This window comes from Galleria mellonella, unplaced genomic scaffold (assembly GCF_026898425.1).
Source record: "Galleria mellonella isolate WM207_F2 unplaced genomic scaffold, CSIRO_AGI_GalMel_v1 utg99, whole genome shotgun sequence".
Classification (NCBI taxonomy): Eukaryota; Metazoa; Arthropoda; class Insecta; order Lepidoptera; family Pyralidae; genus Galleria; species Galleria mellonella.
In genome coordinates this window covers 1,480,575-1,498,498 of record NW_026442184.1, presented here as the reverse complement: position 1 = coordinate 1,498,498, position 17,924 = coordinate 1,480,575, and the positions used below count along the sequence as shown (strand labels likewise).

The 17,924-nt window shown below is 32.9% G+C and overlaps 1 protein-coding gene across 1 annotated transcript in view; it reads left to right on the top strand.

Annotated features, from left to right (window-relative positions):
- LOC113517785 (xylose isomerase-like) overlaps positions 1-11,756 on the top strand; it is a 62,776-nt gene extending 51,020 nt beyond the window's left edge. Inside the window, exon 9 of the mRNA XM_052902959.1 lies at positions 11,628-11,756. The gene's annotated coding sequence lies outside the window, so the exon portion shown is untranslated. The remainder of the gene's footprint in view (positions 1-11,627) is intronic.
- Positions 11,757-17,924: the final 6,168 nt, after the last annotated feature.

Genomic DNA, 17,924 nt, shown 5'->3' with positions numbered 1-17,924 from the left:
TTTCCATTTGTACATTTCCATTTTTTTTTTCTTATGGTAAATTAGCTTTTACTTGCCACTTCGTACGTACATTTTGTAAGTTTTTGTATATGGATTTTGTAAGTTGGAAAAACAATGAATTAGACAATTTTTAGGTGGCATATAAAGATGTAACGTAAATCTGGAACGTGACTGTTAAAACTGCTTTCGATTTGGTGTAACCAACAAATATACAGGCATAGTTTACTTTTAATTTTATTATGCTAGTAAGATATAGAACAAAGATATCTTAGTTATTTAATTTTTTATACTTAAAAACTGTCTATTTTACGTTATTTCGTAGGTTTTTTTCTTTACAACTTAGAATGGCAAACAAGATGACGGCCCACCTGATGGAAAGTGGTAACCGTCGCCTATAAACATGAACAGTACCATGGACATAACAGAGTATACTGTTTCGCCCATGATACCCCCCATGCGTTGCCATTCCTGAGGACTCAGGTGTTATTCCTCTGTACCCAGTAAATTCACGCCATATCCCAACCCTTCAAACCGAAACACAGCCGTGCAAACACAACTGCTTTAGGTAGAAACACGAATGGAACAAAGGTGGCCAAGCAATCGACTTTTGTACAAAGTCTCCCTCTGGTAGGTACTAAGTAGAAATAACTTTAATTTCTATTCCACGAATTTCCTATAAAAATCTTAAATAAATATAATAACAATTTTCTCATTATTTAGTAGGTAGTTATATTATTTATATTTCTTAGAATCTAGTCGGGTGAATATTATGAATATGTATATAATTAGAAATTTTATACTTTGTCTGAAATTGAGTATATATAAAATAAAAAAAAAAATAGAATGTGTCTATGTTTTAGAATAACCCATCTGCGCTATCGGTATACACTGACACTGGCGGAGCACCAATGAGTTTTTTTTTTGTTGTGTGAAAATGGTACGGTAACCCCGCCTGCGCTAACGGGATACGCTGGCGGCCAGTTAGCCCATCATGATGAATTCACTCAAAGATTTCTCGTCACTGTATACCGAATGCGCAGACGGGGTCACTATTTCATTTTCACCCATTAAAAAAAAAACCGTTATCCAAAATTTCCAAAAGATTACCGAAATTTCTATACTTATAACACTTTCTTACACAAAAACCTTTTCAATAATTTCATCTCTTCAAAATTACGAAAATAAAAAAAAAAATATACGCTAAATTGCGAAAAAAGTATCTAATCTTGCAACACTGTCTAGAGGGGACCGCGTGGAGATCGACCTGACAGAATACATTGCTAACAATGGGTTACAGGTTACTACCATTTCCTTCTTCCGATTGTCTATATTATACTACACCAATATGTATGTACGTAAAATACTTACAAATTTACATAAGAACAAGAACTAAATTCAACAGCCTTGTATATTACGTACCTATCTATTTAACATTATATATAACTTTAAGGGTATACCTATTTATTGTTACAGGGGAATAAATAAAAGATCTTATATTGTGAAGTTTTTCAGCAAATTGAAAGTAAATCCCTCTATAAACATGCCGGGCGCGTTACTCCTGCAATATTGCCAAAGTTTTATGCACTTGTTTCAAACTACTCTTAAACAAAGCTCTATTGTCTATGCCTACGCATATGTGTAACATTCAAATATTTTATATATATATATATGTATATATATATATATATGTATATATATATATGTATATATATATATATATATATATATATATATATATATATATATATATATATATATATATATATATATATATATATATATATATATATATATATATATATATATTTATCGGAGTGTAGATATGATTGGAATTCGTCACTTGAAGATGTATGGGTTAAAATTAAGCTAAAACATATTTCTTTAAATATTTGCACAGCTTATATGCCTTCATATATTGCGAGTGAGCAATTCTTTGACTATCTAGAAATTTGTGAAGAAAGAATGTTATCGTCGTTTGGTGAACATTTTCTTATTATAGGTGATTTCAATCTACCAGATTATGAGTGGGATAACACAAAAAATTTTAAAACTATTAATGAGAAATATTTGCTTATGAGAGACTTTGTATCTCGAACTTCACTCGCTCAACGTAACTTTACTTTTAATAGCAATGGGAAGCTTCTTGACTTGGTATTGGCGAGTACTGACTTGGTATGTAAAGTGATGGACGCACAGCCACTTAGTCGTGTCGATATTTACCACCCCCCTTTAGAGATTAATATTACCGCAGACAATACTTCATCATTAAAGGAAAATATCATTAAAAGATTTAACTTTCATAAATGCAATTTTTTAGGTTGTACAGCGGATCTCTCGAAAGTCGAATGGCATAAATACTTGAATCTTGATTGTAATAATTTCTTACAGTTATTTTATAATGTCCTATGGGAAATTATAGAAAAATATACTCCCGTGGCCAAATCTAAAAAATCCAAATATCCGTCCTGGTTCTCTCAATCCCTGATAAAACTATTAAAGGAAAAGGATAAATATCATCGCAAATATAAAAAGTTTAGCAACCCGCGTGATTTTGACACGTATTCGTTACTAAGATCCAGATCTAAAGAGTTATTTGATAAAAACTTTAAAATTTACATATCACAAATGGAAGAGAATATAAAGACTAATATCAAAGCATTCTGGAGATATACTAAGGCTAAAAAATTAACAAACGATCTTCCAAACCAAATGTTTTACAAAGAGCAACGTGCAAACGATGGTTATAGTGTTGCTAATTTGTTTGCAAGTTATTTTTCTTCCGTTTACAGCCAGTCTACCGCCAAGTCATATACCCCAAAGTTTTCTCAGGCAACGCAATGTCTGTCTCATATTTATATTTCAAAAGACGATGTTATCAAGTCATTGAAATCTATCGATGCTACTAAGGGTGCAGGGCCCGACGGAATACCGCCAATATTTGTTAAAAATTGTGCAATAGCATTGGTTGAGCCTCTAACTATATTATTTAACAAGTCGTTGTCATCGGGAAGTTTCCCTGATTTGTTCAAAATTGCTAAAATTGTGCCAATACATAAAACAGGCTGCAAAGCAGATATAAGTAGCTATAGACCAATAAGCATTCTTTCTTGTTTTGCTAAGATCCTGGAAGGGCTAGTGTATAAACATATCTATTCTCATCTTAGGCATATTATTGATTCCAGCCAACATGGCTTTATAAATAATCGTTCCACATTGACAAATCTTCTTGAATATATCCATTATATAAACGTAGCCTTTAATAACAAAGTACAAGTTGATTCAATTTATGTGGATTTTGCGAAGGCTTTTGATAGGGTTGACCATGAGATACTTTGCATCAAAGCACATCATTTGGGTATTCATGGCTCACTTTTGCTTTGGCTTAAATCTTATTTAATGAATCGTCCGCAAATCGTAACTATTTACGGCTATGATTCAGTCCCGTTTGAATTAAAATCTGGTATACCCCAGGGCTCTAATTTAGGCCCTCTATTATTTATTTTATTTGTCAATGATCTTCTCCAAACTTTAACATGTGAGCATTTAGCCTTTGCTGACGACATAAAGATATATCGTACGATAGGTTGTGATCTAGATTGTGAAATACTGCAGCGTGATATCAATCGTTTGCATCAGTGGTGCATTGATAATAATATGAACTTGAATATATTTAAATGCCACGTCATATCTTTTACTAAAAATAGAATTCTTATAAGTTATCCATACTGTGTTAATAATATGCGTTTGGAAAAAAAGGAATCCATTCGTGACTTAGGTATTATACTTGACTCAAAATTATCATTTATACAACACTATGATTATTTAGTTGCAAAAGCAAATAGAACTCTAGGGTTTATCTTTAGAACAACTAGACCTTTTAAAAACTCGCATGCTATCTTGTCACTCTATACATCACTAGTTAGAAGTTCACTTGAGTACTGTTCTGTTATTTGGTCTCCTTTTTATCAGAACCACATTGACAGAATAGAAGCAATTCAAAAACGCTTTGTTAGATTTTTGAGCACTAAGTATGGTCTGAGAAGGAAACTTCATTCGTATGAATTAAGACTTAATCATTTTAACATTAATTCTCTTATAAATAGAAGATCTATGTCTGATTTCATTACTCTTTATAAAATAATAAATTATAAATGGGACAGTAGCACATTGTTGAGCCTTGTTTCATTTCGTACAGGTAATAAAAGAATACAAAAATTATTTTATATACCGATTTGTAATAATAATGTATCGTATCACAATCCAATTATCCGCATGTGCAGAAAATATAACAATGTATGCAAGGACCTTGATATCTTCCAACAATCCTTGCAATGTTACATTAAGGCTGCCAATTTGTTACTTTAAATTTATAGCCGTCATTCTTTTAATGTATATAATATCGAATGTTATGCAGAGCAGTTATTGGAGTGCAAATTTAATGCCGTTTCATGTAATATTTATTTTATAAATGTATTAATTTGTAATCTGTTGCCTTGCTATAAATAAATAAATAAATAAATAAATAAATATATATATAATATTAATATAGTAATAATACAGTAATAATACAATGATTTTATCTAACCGATATGCACACAAAATCTCATAAATATCAGTGAAGCCGTTTCGGAGGAGTTTGGTAACAAACACCGTGACACGAGAATTTTATATATTATTAGATAATATCATTTGGGATTTATATAATTGACGGTTTACTAGCTGTAAAGACAGACGTGGAAAGTGTCGTCATAGAAAAGTTTAGTCATAGAAATGTAGACGTAGAAAAACTAAGTGCTGAATGCTGTTAAGATTTCGAGTTATCCATTAAAATCTCTAACTGAAAGACGCTTTCCGCAGCCGCAGGACATTGGCTTTTTAATGGAAAAAATGAAAGATATTTAATATAGACAAGATTTTTCGTATTAAATTACATACTCAAAGAACGTTCACGCTCATTTTTTTACTTTATCCGAGCAGTAAGTGCTTTATATTATTCTCAATGTCGTGTATAATATAGTATATGTCATATATGTGTAAGTATATTTGTATATATATATATATATATATATATATATATATATATATATATATATATATATATATATATATATATATATATATATATATATATATATATATATATATATTCGTTTATATATGTAATTTTAGTACGTATGTATATCAATAATTACTAGTACCGCATTCGAGTACTCTGACACTTCCCTATTGTTGACTGGGAGAGAATGCTTTTAGTATTAAGTTCGCCATGTACACATGTATGTACTAATGAATGAATAAATAAATAAAATATTAAGTATTTATTCTTTATTGACCATATTACAAAATGGATTTAATACTATACAGCATTCTCTCCCAGTCAACCTTTGGCAAAACAGAAATATAATTATGCAGTGAAAAAATTGAAAATTATTGTAGATAAACAGTTACAGACGTATCCATACATTTACATATTATATAGTAAACACAATGGAGAACTACTGCACATTATTAATATATAAATATACTTACATGAATACATTAAAATAACATTACACACATGTACAAATATATATATATCATAGGGGGGGAGTAGCCCCATTGTTAGCAATAAACTATATCAGGTCTATCTCCTCGTGGTTCCCCCTGGAAACCATCGTGAACAATTCTTGTTGAATTCGTCACGATGGGCTAATTGACCTGCTTCATCCTCATCTATCATCTCTCACTGGTGCACTGCGTATACCGATAGCGCAGGTGGGGTTACCATTTTATTACCATCCATTAATATATATATATATATATATATATATATATATATATATATATATATATATATATATATATATATATATATATATATATATATATATATATATATCAAAACTATACTTATAAATGTAAATATACATACACACACAATTATATATTATATTACCAATAAACAACGATGAAGATCAAAGCTGATGATGATGAAGATGATAAACCGCTTTCACAGTTTCTTCATAAGAGATTCGTAGAGTTTTAACTTAAAAATAAATATTTAGTGAACAACAAGGATTTAACGAGAATGTGTAAGCAGGACTGTTAAACAATAGTCAGCGACTACAATGTAATTCGTGTTTAGCTCTTTAATGAAATTGCAGCTGAAAGCAAAACAAACGGAGCGAGTAACAAATTAATGTAAATGCTAATTTCATTAGGGCAAGTGAATTCAGTCATCTATAATGGCCGGCGAAAACTGCGCACTCAGACTGTAATTACTTATCTGTGGCTCCAATGGATTTATTTAAAAGTACAATCGTTAAGGACAAGGTGGTTGAGGTGATTTTTTTTTTTGATGGGTGAAAATGGAATGGTAACCCCGCCTGTGCTAACGGGATACGCTGGCGGAGCACCAGTGACGGGTGATAGATGAGAATGAAAACAGGCCAGTTAGCCCATCATGATGAATTCATTAGGAATTAACCATGATAGTTTCCAGGGAGAACCGCGAGGAGGTCTACCTGGTTGGGTATATTGCTAGCAATGGGATTCTCAGTCTCCGATACTAACAATCCCTTTCCCCCTGGTTGAGGTGATTGGATTCACTGTTTTTTTTTTAATAAGTGATAATGGATATAATAGACTTAGTACAAAAGTTGTTTGCTTGGGTACTTCTGTCTTATTCGTGTTTCTACCGTGAAGTTCCCTTGGTCGCCTATTACGACACCCACGGGAAAGGAAGGGCTGGCCCATTCTATGCCGGGACCACACGGCTAACAACTCTTCTATATATAAAAAAAAAGTTTTATATTAAATAAAGCGTTTAAGACATTTTTAAAGGTTGAATTTTATAGTAGTTTTTTCCCCATGCAATCAATTGAAGGACAAATCATTTCACAAAGATTCTTAGCCAGCAGTTTTCGTTTTCTATTTAAGAGCTGTGCTCTTGTCAATAAAGCTTTTGCCACTCACTACGATTTTCAGCAAGTCTCTTTACCTCTTGATACAACTTGACATCAACCTTTTCCTTTGCCTGCCTGACGTAACCGATACCTTGGTCTCCCTCTTCCCCTGCTTCCTTCTATTATAATGTTCATAAGTTCGTCGTGTCGTATCAAGTGTCTTAACATATTTTCTCCTTCTGACCATAATAGTTTTTATAATTTGTCTCTTTTCCTTAACCCTAAGTAGGGCCTCTTCATTACTAATTCAATCTTAATTCGATCCCAGAAGTAGAATATCAATTTCCCTATTCTTTTTTAAGTCAAAAAAAAATATAAAGAGTATAAAAATGTAGAGCAGGCAACTTACACTGAGCTTCAACACATTTACAGTTCCCATAAGAGCTTTAAGTAGGTAGAATATAAATAGTAATGTAAAACTTCTTCACAAATCGTAAATCCACTATTGGTTACACGTTGACCTTTATTATAATCATTATCAGAACGATTTCCCTTCGACAGCGCAATGTTGACAACCGTTGAACATTCTCTAAATGTCAGATGTTACCGCCAAACTTCGATCACCAGAACCTATGTGAAATGTTCTTTGAAAATCGAAAAAAACTTAAAGATATTTTTTCTTTAAATTGATTAAAATTTAATAAATACAATATAGTAAATACTTTTCAAATAATAATACAATTAATTATAAATTAGTCTTCCAACGCACCACATCGAGGCAGCGTATTCGAAACTCAAACTGTCAGCATAACCTTTTTGGATTGCTAAATTAATCTTAATAAGATCATTGGATTTGACAATTATTTCTAACGCCCTATATGTAACTATAACAATAAAACAATATTCCGTGGCCACCCCTTCCTATCGCGTGATAGGAAGGGATGAGCAGCAACGCCCCTCTTAAAACTTCTCCAAAGCATAACTGCGGTTACCAATCTGTCTGCTAAGCGTGGCAAATACTGCCAAACCCCTCAAGGGGGAGGCTTATGTTCAGGAGTGGACAGTTAAGGGCTGTAACCATATTACAATACATTTAAACGAGCCACAACATCGTAGGTTTCAGAAATAGCATTACAAAAGGGGTATCATGGGCGTCACAGTGATTTTATCGTGTTTATGGTGTAATTCATGTCTGCAGGTGACGATTATCATTTTCCCTTAGGTGGGCAATTAGTGCTTTGCCATTTTAAGTACCATAAAAAAATTCGACATCCATATTTCGTAGATATATACTATTGAAATGCATAAAGAGCTTTGCGTTTTATTATCCTTACGAAAAAAAGTCTGGGACTCTCTCCCTGCGTCTATTTTCCCAACCATCTAAAATCTAGACCTATTTATGTAAAAAGAAATTGTAGGCTGTTTCCAGAATCCGGGACTTCCACTTTTGACTTCGTCATAAATTTTTTTTTACGTGAGATCGTGGTCAGTCACGGGACCTTTTAAAAGTAAGAACTTTGAGTGTTGCTGGAAGAGAACTCCTTTAGAGTTAAGCTCTTCTTTGCACATTTGATTACCTCTGTCATATCTGTATAATTAGTGTGTACAATAAAGTATTACATAAATAAAAAAAAAAATGATAAATTGTTTGTTTGATATTGACTTTGTATCATTGCATCACTCATCGTCGACAGGGAATTTATCCTCGTATCCCTGAACCAGCCCCGCAGACAGGTGACAATCGTATCTACTGATAGAATCGTTATCGTTGCCGAGCTCATCAGATCCAATCAGATACTGACGTGCGCTGTCTTATTTTTTCTCATGCGGGCCTTTACCGAAATGTTTTATTGATAAATTTCTTTTCCACTTGTCTATGAGGGCTGAATCATCATCGTCATCATTTCAGTCATTGTCCGTCCACTGCTGGACATAAGCTTCCCCCATGGACTGCCAAATCAAATCTATTCAAATAGACTTGTTTACAAGCACTTTCAAATCGTCTTTTTTTAAATTTACTGCAGAATTTAGAAAGTGCTTATCTGATGAGAAGAGGCCGCAAGAAACTAAATAATATAATAGTCCTAATAATTTACCTAGGCACTATCAAAAGAGGCATAACATTTAAATGTGTGTGTAACAAGGACACGATTCGCTCGGCCGCTCGCGGTTGCGGAGAGCTTTTGGGGCTAATTGCAGTATTAACTGAATGTATGGCCGGCTTCTATAGAAATAAAATCGTCGTTCCGATAATGCGGAACCGAGATATGCTAATCGATCGATTTAGCTAATTTATTAGCGTAATCGACGACTCTCGATTACTGTTCTGTTCAGCCACAGATGATTATTGCTATTGGAATCTTTTTTCGAAGTGTTTAAACCAATTGCTTTGTGCGTTTAATGTGTTTTTTTTTTCGTATTTTTTTTTGTGTGAAATTGTTAAGAATTCATATAATGTTTTTTTTTTATCGGGAATTTATTATTCCACCAATCGATATGGGTTTGTTAGTATTTTTTTTTCGATAAAATCATTAAAATAATCTTTCAAATTCAGAAATTAAATTAAAAAAAAACTCTAATCGTTAAAGAAAATAAAGAAGTGACTTTCTTCTCAGGGACTTTTTTTTAGATTTATATCTTACTAATGACTTCCTGCAGCTTCGCACGGTTTTTGTTTTTTATAAAATGCAGCCCATGTCACTTATAGAGAATGTATCTTTCTATAGGTGAAAGGATTTTCTTCCACGCATAATCGATCCCCAGGAAGCAAGATTCCCGAACAGATACGACATTGAAACTTTAAAAAGAAAATGATTCCTTTTTTAAAAGGTTGGCAACACACCCGCAATTTCTCTGATGTTGATTATCACGTGAGCCACATACTCGTTTGCCCCTGTTATAAATAACCGAATTAAAATCGGTCAAGTATTATCTATTACAAACAAAAATATATTTTTTCTTTCTTTTCTTCTTCTCTTAATAATATTACTTTAGATCTATTACATCATACAGGATTTTTTAATGGGTGATAATGAAATGGTAACCCCGCCTGCGCTATCGGTATACGCTGGCGGGGCACCAGTGAGGGATGAAAGGTGACGATAACAGCAGGTCAGTCAGCCCATCGTGACGAATTCCACTAGAATTAAACACGATGGTTTCCAGGGGGGATCACGTGAAGGTCGACCTGATAGGGTGTATAGCTGACAATGGGTCAGTTAGACCCATTATTAACAATCCCTCTCCCCCCTCCACACAGGTATTAGAGTAATAGATTCCTTTACCTTTAAAATAATATGCCCTCTATATTTCTATCTTATAAACTGTCTACCGTGCAGAATGTAAATAGATGGGGATAATAAAATATCGGTCTGTCTGTCGCGTAAGGAACTCAGCCCCTCGGGCTCCCGTGACGTGATATGAAACTGAACGATTTTAATTTCCCATCCAGACACAATTTTCCGTTGGCCATTCGTTATTTCGTCTTTGAAAAAAAAAAAAAAATAAGCAACAGAAAAAATTGAGTTAAGAAATGTTGTGATATTTATCTAAAGAGTTGATATTTATTTGTCACGGACCAAATTATTTTTACAAATAAGTTTTGATACATTTTTGTATTATGTTATTTTATGTATTGATATAATAATTTTAAAAAGTATGATTAAGGAGTAAGTATTTTGATTTGGTGTGTGCTGTTCGGTTGTTCACCGCGTGGTCCCGGCATAGAATAGGCCACCCCTTCCTTTCTCATGGGTGTCGTATAAGGCGACTAAGGCAGGGTGAGGGATGGGCAGCAGCGTACAACATCTCCAAATCTTAACTGCAGTTACTAATGCGCCTGCCAAGCATGGCAACTACTGGCATAATCTCTTAACAGATGATGACCTATGTTTACAGTGGACAGTTAAAGCCTGATATAATGATGATACTAATTTGGTGCCTTTTTAAGTGTCATCACATTTCTGTATGCATGTTTCGTAATATCTTTTTCAATTCTGAACCAATTTTGATTTCTTGGTTTGATTTATTTTTCTGTTTGTCCTATATAAAAAATGTCATAATCTGTGGATTTTTATAAACCAGTGATTATGACCTAATTTAATAGTTTTAAGTTTAAGAAATAAATAAAAAAAATCTTTAAGATTTTGCGGGAATAATAGATTAGTTTAAATAAAGTTTAAACAATTCTTGTCTTAGATCTAAATATATTTAGTATTCTGACACTTCCCTACGGTTGACTGGGAGAGAATGCTTTTAGCATTAAGTCCGCCATGTACACATATTTGTACTAATAAATAAATAAATAAATAAATGTTTTTAATTAGGTAATGTAGATAGATAGATACTCTTTATTGTTTCCTCCAAAAGATTACAATAGTAAACTTATTATAAATATAAATAATGTATTTATTTTATTTATTAATAAACATATTAATTAAACTAAATTAGTGACTAGCAATACCACTTGTGAAGGGTTCGTTGTTGGATACATAAATAACACCTCAACACCACAGTTTATTAAATTCTTTATGTGGTAGTACTACTAAGTTCGTAGGTTTTTTATTTGAGATATAATACTAACATCGCCATTCTTTCAGAATAAACCTCCACTTTAGTAATAGAAACAAAACTATAAAGAGTTCCATTATTTAGTACAAGTCCAATTTAAACGAAAGTTTAAAACAAAGCCAATTATTTAGCACTAGGACGGACATATTTATTTATTTGTTCCTTTGTCCGCAGTTCCGCGACCGTGCAAGTCTGCAAGTGTCGAATCGCTTTGTTTATGTTGGCGCGTTTAATTTCACTTTATTGCCTGCGCTGCGCGGCGTTCCGTGCCACGCATTCTTGTGGCATTATGAAAAGGTTTGTTATGATATAATAAACGTTAAATGTTAGCAGTTTGTCGTGTTGTTTTGTTTTCAAAGAGAATATAGGAATAAAAATTAACTGTAGAGGTTTTAGTTGAGAAAACGATATAGGGATAAAATAAATAAAGTAAAACAGTCTTTCAATTGAGACTTACTTTCACCATTCATTAATATACTACTATATATATATATATATATATATTATAAATACAAAGTTTGTGAGGATCGATGGATGGATGCTTTACTATTATATCATCCGTTGTCTATTACTGAACGTAAATTTCATCCATAAGGGCAATTTTGGTTTGCAACCGTAGTTAGGGTTTTTTTTGTTAGTGAGTGAAATGAATGAAATCGTGACCCCGCCTGTGCTAACGGTATATACTGGCGGGGCACCAGTGAAGGATGATAGATGAGGATAAAGCAGGTCGATCTCCATGCGGTGCCCCTTGGAAACCATTGTGGTTAATTATTGTTGAATTCGTCACGAGAGGCCAACTGACCTGCATTTATTCTCACCTTTTATCTTCCGCCGGTGTATACCAATAGCGCGGGAGGGGTTACCGTTCCATTTTCATCTATTAAAAAACCAGAAGTTGTAAGAGATTAATAGTATTCGGATAAACAGGGGTCTAGCGTTCCCATTGCTAGCAATGTACCCTTGTCAGGTTGAACTCTACGCAGTTCTCCTTGGAAACCATCGTGGTTAATTCTAGTGGAATTCTTCACGATGGGCTAACAGACTTGTTTTCATTCTCACCTCTCATCTCTTACTGGTGTCCCACAAGCATATACCGACAGCACAGACGGGGTTACCATTCCATCTTCACCTGTTAAAAAAAAAACCACAAGTACTACGTACTAAGTACCTACTACGCTTGTCGATTTGTAGTCTCTATCTCTCTCTATAATATCTCTTTTAATTTGAATAAAATTAAAGAATTTTACTCATATTAATTAAAAATTACTTGAGTATTATTATACAGTATTAAAATACATTGTTAAAAATAATTAATAAGGAATCTGGCTGTTTCCGCTGCTATGCAAACCCGTGGAAATTCATTGGTACGGCAGGATGAATGCCTTTGATTCGTACGCGCCTCGATGATTATTTCGCGGGAGGAAATAAGGCCGCCATTTGTAAACTTTGTTTTACTTTTATGCGAATCCCCGCTTTTGAATTCACGTTGGTTTTTGGACGAGTGTAGAATTTAGTTAATCTAATTTTGTTATATTGTATATGTGTTAAATTTTTTTTTAAAGTATTTGGTTTTAGAAACTCTTTATAGATAATATTTTTATTGATATTTTATATCGAGTAATTGTTATATTTCTTATAATAAAATTGTTTTTACGCCCGTGTTTAAATGATGATCCGAAACGCAGATTAGAGACTATGAATCTATAATTTTTTTATACTGATCTCCTAGTACGTACACTTTTCCTATTACAATCTTACCTAATATACCTACCTGGGAAGAAAGGGATTGTTAATAATGGAGACTGAGAATCCTATTGTTAGCAATATACCCAACCAGGTCGACCTTCTCGCGGTTCCCCCTAAAGACTATCATGGTTAATTCTTGATGAATTCGTCATGATGGGCTAACTGGCCTGTTTTCATTCTCATCTATCACCCTTCACTGGTGCTCCGCCAGCGTATCCCGTTAGCGCAGGTGGGGTTACCATACCATTTTCATTCATCAAAAAAAATAAAATAAAAAAAATATAGCTACCTATTACTTACCTACTATATTGATCAGAAATATTATATTTTGGTTTGGATTTAGATTCAAGATTATGATATTATATTTGTTTCTTTTTAATATTTTTAATTGTATTGCTTATAACTTCTCTGCTTACCTCATAATTGTCTGGTAGAGAACACATTAAAGTGTTATATTCGCTTTTGTTTTGTAATGTATGTAAAGTTAAATAAATTATACTATTAAGACAGTACTTGTATGTTATAAGCAGAAAGACAGATAAAACATACATAGTTTTAAGTATTAGTAAAATAAAGAAGTCCAGTTACCTTAGTAACTTGTTATTTTTAATCGACTTCAAAAACATATTGTTTGTTACTTCATAGCTCCGTCAGTTATGAACCGATGCGAAAAATCCTTTTTTATTCGAAAGAATATACTTATAGATTGGTCCCATAGAAATTTTATCAAAATTTGTTAAGTAGTTTAGTTTTTAAAACAAAATAACGGATTTTTTGAAGTCGGTTTTTTTTTTATGGAACACAATCTTAAATTATGATTAAATTAAAATCAAAATACATATTTATTTTAATAAATATCATTTCAAATTATCTGTGCAATCATATCTCTTTAATTATACGTATAAGACATGATTTTAAGCACATCAAATTCAAAGTTATGATACCTACAGTAGGAGAATATGAGCTACCCATAAAAAAGGGATTTGTTTTTATATCATAATGTCTGTTGGAGCATACTATAAAACCACTTCACATAAAGATATATCACCGGAAAAATCTACTATAATAAAATATAATATCCTTTGTCAATTTTCATGCCTCGTGACATATTACCTTACATTCTACCTTCCAACCCCTTTAATGCGATATTCCGGTCGCTTCCTCTTTTAAAGTTTACGCGTTAAGGAATCAAGTACATACAGCCAACTGATCCTCCGAAATTCAGTGGCAGCCTCACTATTATCCGAGTCAGTGGATCGTGAATTCGCATTCTTATGTAAAACGGTTTCGGAACGTTCGCTAGCGATGCATTCAGCCGGTGCGTATTCATGGCACGCGTTCCAATCTCGCGGGCGTTGATTTGCCGTCGATTCAGAACGCATCGGTTTATCAAGATGGCGGATTGGCGGGAAAGATGTTTAGCATTAAAAGAAATGAGTTTCTTTTTACATTCGTGATTCGTGGGATAAAATTGAAGAGTGAAGTCACGTTCATAAATATAATTCGTTCCAAATTCGCTGAATGAAAATTATTATACGAAAATTTTAACAAATATGATTACATTAGGTATTTTATATAAACTAAAGTATTTACGTATTAAGTACGAATATAATATCCCATTTTTAATGTGACTCACCTGAATAGGTATACATAGACAGTTTTATAGTTGATAACACACGAACCCCTTCTGTGTGATAAAAAAAAGCAAGAAGAATGTGACAAAAACAAAAATGAAGATAATTCCAAATTAGTAGAAAGTTACAATGCATAATGCTTATCATGAGCGTTTTTTGAGATATAAGCGATAGTTTTCTGTATATAAATTACAGTAAGACTTATTGGATAATCTATATAAATAATAAAAAAAGTTTCAGCCAATGTAACTTATCAATTATAGCATTTTATATGTGTTTCTTTAGATTGATATAACGTTTTTATTTATGAACTGATTAAAATAACACAAACACGAAATGTTTTTTTTTGATGAGTGAAAATGGTATGGTAACCCCTCCTGCGCTAACGGGATACGCTGGCGGAGCACCAGTGAAGGGTGATAGATGAGAATGAAAACAGGCCAGTTAGCCCATCATGATGAATTCATCAGGAATTAACCATGATAGTTTCCAGGGAGAACCGCGAGGAGGTCGACCTGGTTGGGTATATTGCTAGCAATGGGATTCTCAGTCTCCATTACTAACAATCCCTTTCCCCCAAACACTAAATGTTAAGTGGAGGAAGCTGCAATGCAATAACAACCGCATTCAAATTGGTTAAACCGTTTCTAAGCTTAGCGTACACAAACGTACAGACAAATAGATAAAATTTCAAAAAATCCTTGTTTGGGTTCTATTTCGTTCATAAAGCCCCCTATAATAGTTTTTCTTATATATCTTCCATGTACAGACAGCGAGCAGTTATGATTTTATTATATGCATTGATGTCGTCAGCGTGTTTGTTATATATATATATATATATATATATATATATATATATATATATATATATATATATATATATATATATATATATATATATTTTTTTATTTTAATAATACTATTATTAAAATAACAAAAAAAAAGGAAATTGTGGTAAAAAAAGACTAAATTATACAGTTTAAAAACATGGTAAGTATGTATGGCAGCAATACAGCAGTCGTGGAAATACGTTTATAAATTTCATTGTGCCGTTTACCTTTTACTTTTTCAAATCATTTACATGAAAATGGAAAGTGGAAACTAATTCCGAACTTGTTGCTCTCTCGGGGAAGAAGTAAAATCTGTATGTTCTCTGGCAATACGAGATTTACCAGAGGGAGACTTTGTACAAAAGTCGATTTGCTTGGGTACCTTTGTTCCATTCGTGTTTCAACCGTGAAGCAGTTGTGTTTGCATGACTGTGTTTCGGTTTGAAAGGTGGGATATGGCGTGAATTTACTGGGTACAGAGGAATAACACCTGAGTCCTCGGGAATGGCAACGCATGGGGGGTATCATGAGCGTAACAGTATACTCTGTTATGTCCATGGTACTGCTCATGTCTATAGGCGACGGTTACCACTTTCTATCAGGTGGGCCGTCAGCTTGGTTCTATTTTTTTTTCTATATTTTCTGTTGTAATTATGTGTTTCTGACAATAAATATTTTCTATTCTATTCTATTTTAAAGCTTCCCGAACTAAAACAGATGTTAAATATGGCATTATCTCTTTAAGGTTTAATAATGTAATCTTTTCGAAATCTCGACGTGAGACTCAAAGATATAAATACGAATGGAGAAGCGTAGTTTTAAACTATTAAATACAGAAATTTCAGTAATGAGGTGTTAATTGTTTTTGGTTAAACTTGAATTTTTATCGTATGTTAGTATGTATGTTTCAGATTGAATTTTTAAATATGGTAGTAAAATTACAAAGTATGAAGATATCTTCGCCTCTAACATCTTAGTCCTCTGGAATTGGGGGGAAAGGGATTGTTAGTAATGGAAACTGAGAATCCTATTGCTAGCAATATACCCAACCAGGTCGACCTTCTCGCGGTTCTCCCTGTAAACTATCATGGTTAATTCCTGTTGAATTCATCATGATGGGCTAACTGGCCTGTTTTCATTCTCATCTATCACCCTTCACTGGTGCTCCGCCAGCGTATCCCGTTAGCGCAGGCGGGGTTACCATACCATTTTCATCCATAAAAAAAAGTCCTCTGGAATAGTAACGTATGACGATTCTAATTTTAAATTCAAATCATTATTATCAAATAGACATTCTATTAATATTCTAATTTTAAATTTAAATCATATTTTTTTCTGCAAAGATCGTGGTGCTGTTATTGCCAATTCGCGTAGATTACTACCTTCAATTCTTGTTACTTTATTTTCGCCTCTGAGTTGCGTACAAACATGTTTATAATAAAAGTATTAAAGGCTACAAAATGAATCCATCTGTGACCGCCTACCGAAGTTTTACACCGGACAAACGACCAGTGGCCCGAGGCTCCGAGGGGACAAAAGAGAGCGAATAAAGGTGCTTTTGCGTAGCATTTTCGTGTCTAACGACGCATAAACTATTCATTTTAGATGGTGGCTTTGTATAAAATATTAAAGCATCTATCTTCTTTGGAGCATTTGTGAAATACGTTTTCTTCTATTACATGATGTTGTGGGGTTTTTTAAATGTACAAAAATGGAATGTTAACCTCACCTCGCCTGTGCTTATTGATATATACAGGTGAAGAATATTAAGTGGAGATGAAGTCATATAAGTTGGCCCATTGTGATGAATTATACTAGGATTTAATCAAAATGTTTAATTTTTAATTATTATGGTATTATTCTGTAATACCTTTTTAATTTCAATTATGAGAATCTGCTCATTAATATTTATTATAGGCACAATAGTTGATAATTCCCTCTAAAGTTCCTTCTACTAGACATAAACTCAAATCGTACAGACAGAAATCGAAAATTATTTCATGCGTTGTTCTATCAATAAAACAGAGTATTTAAAAATGATAAAAAAAAAATATGAAAGGAAAAATTATTGAACAGATGATAAATAAAAAATGAGCTATCCATAGAGTAAGTAATCACTACATTATTAACAGACGGCACTAGCTTTATATTAACGAATCTCGAAAATCAATCTATGAAACCACTTAAAAATATAAACACAATAAAATGAATTAATGTTTGGTAGTGTTTTGTATATATTTATAGTATTCCTTTATCCA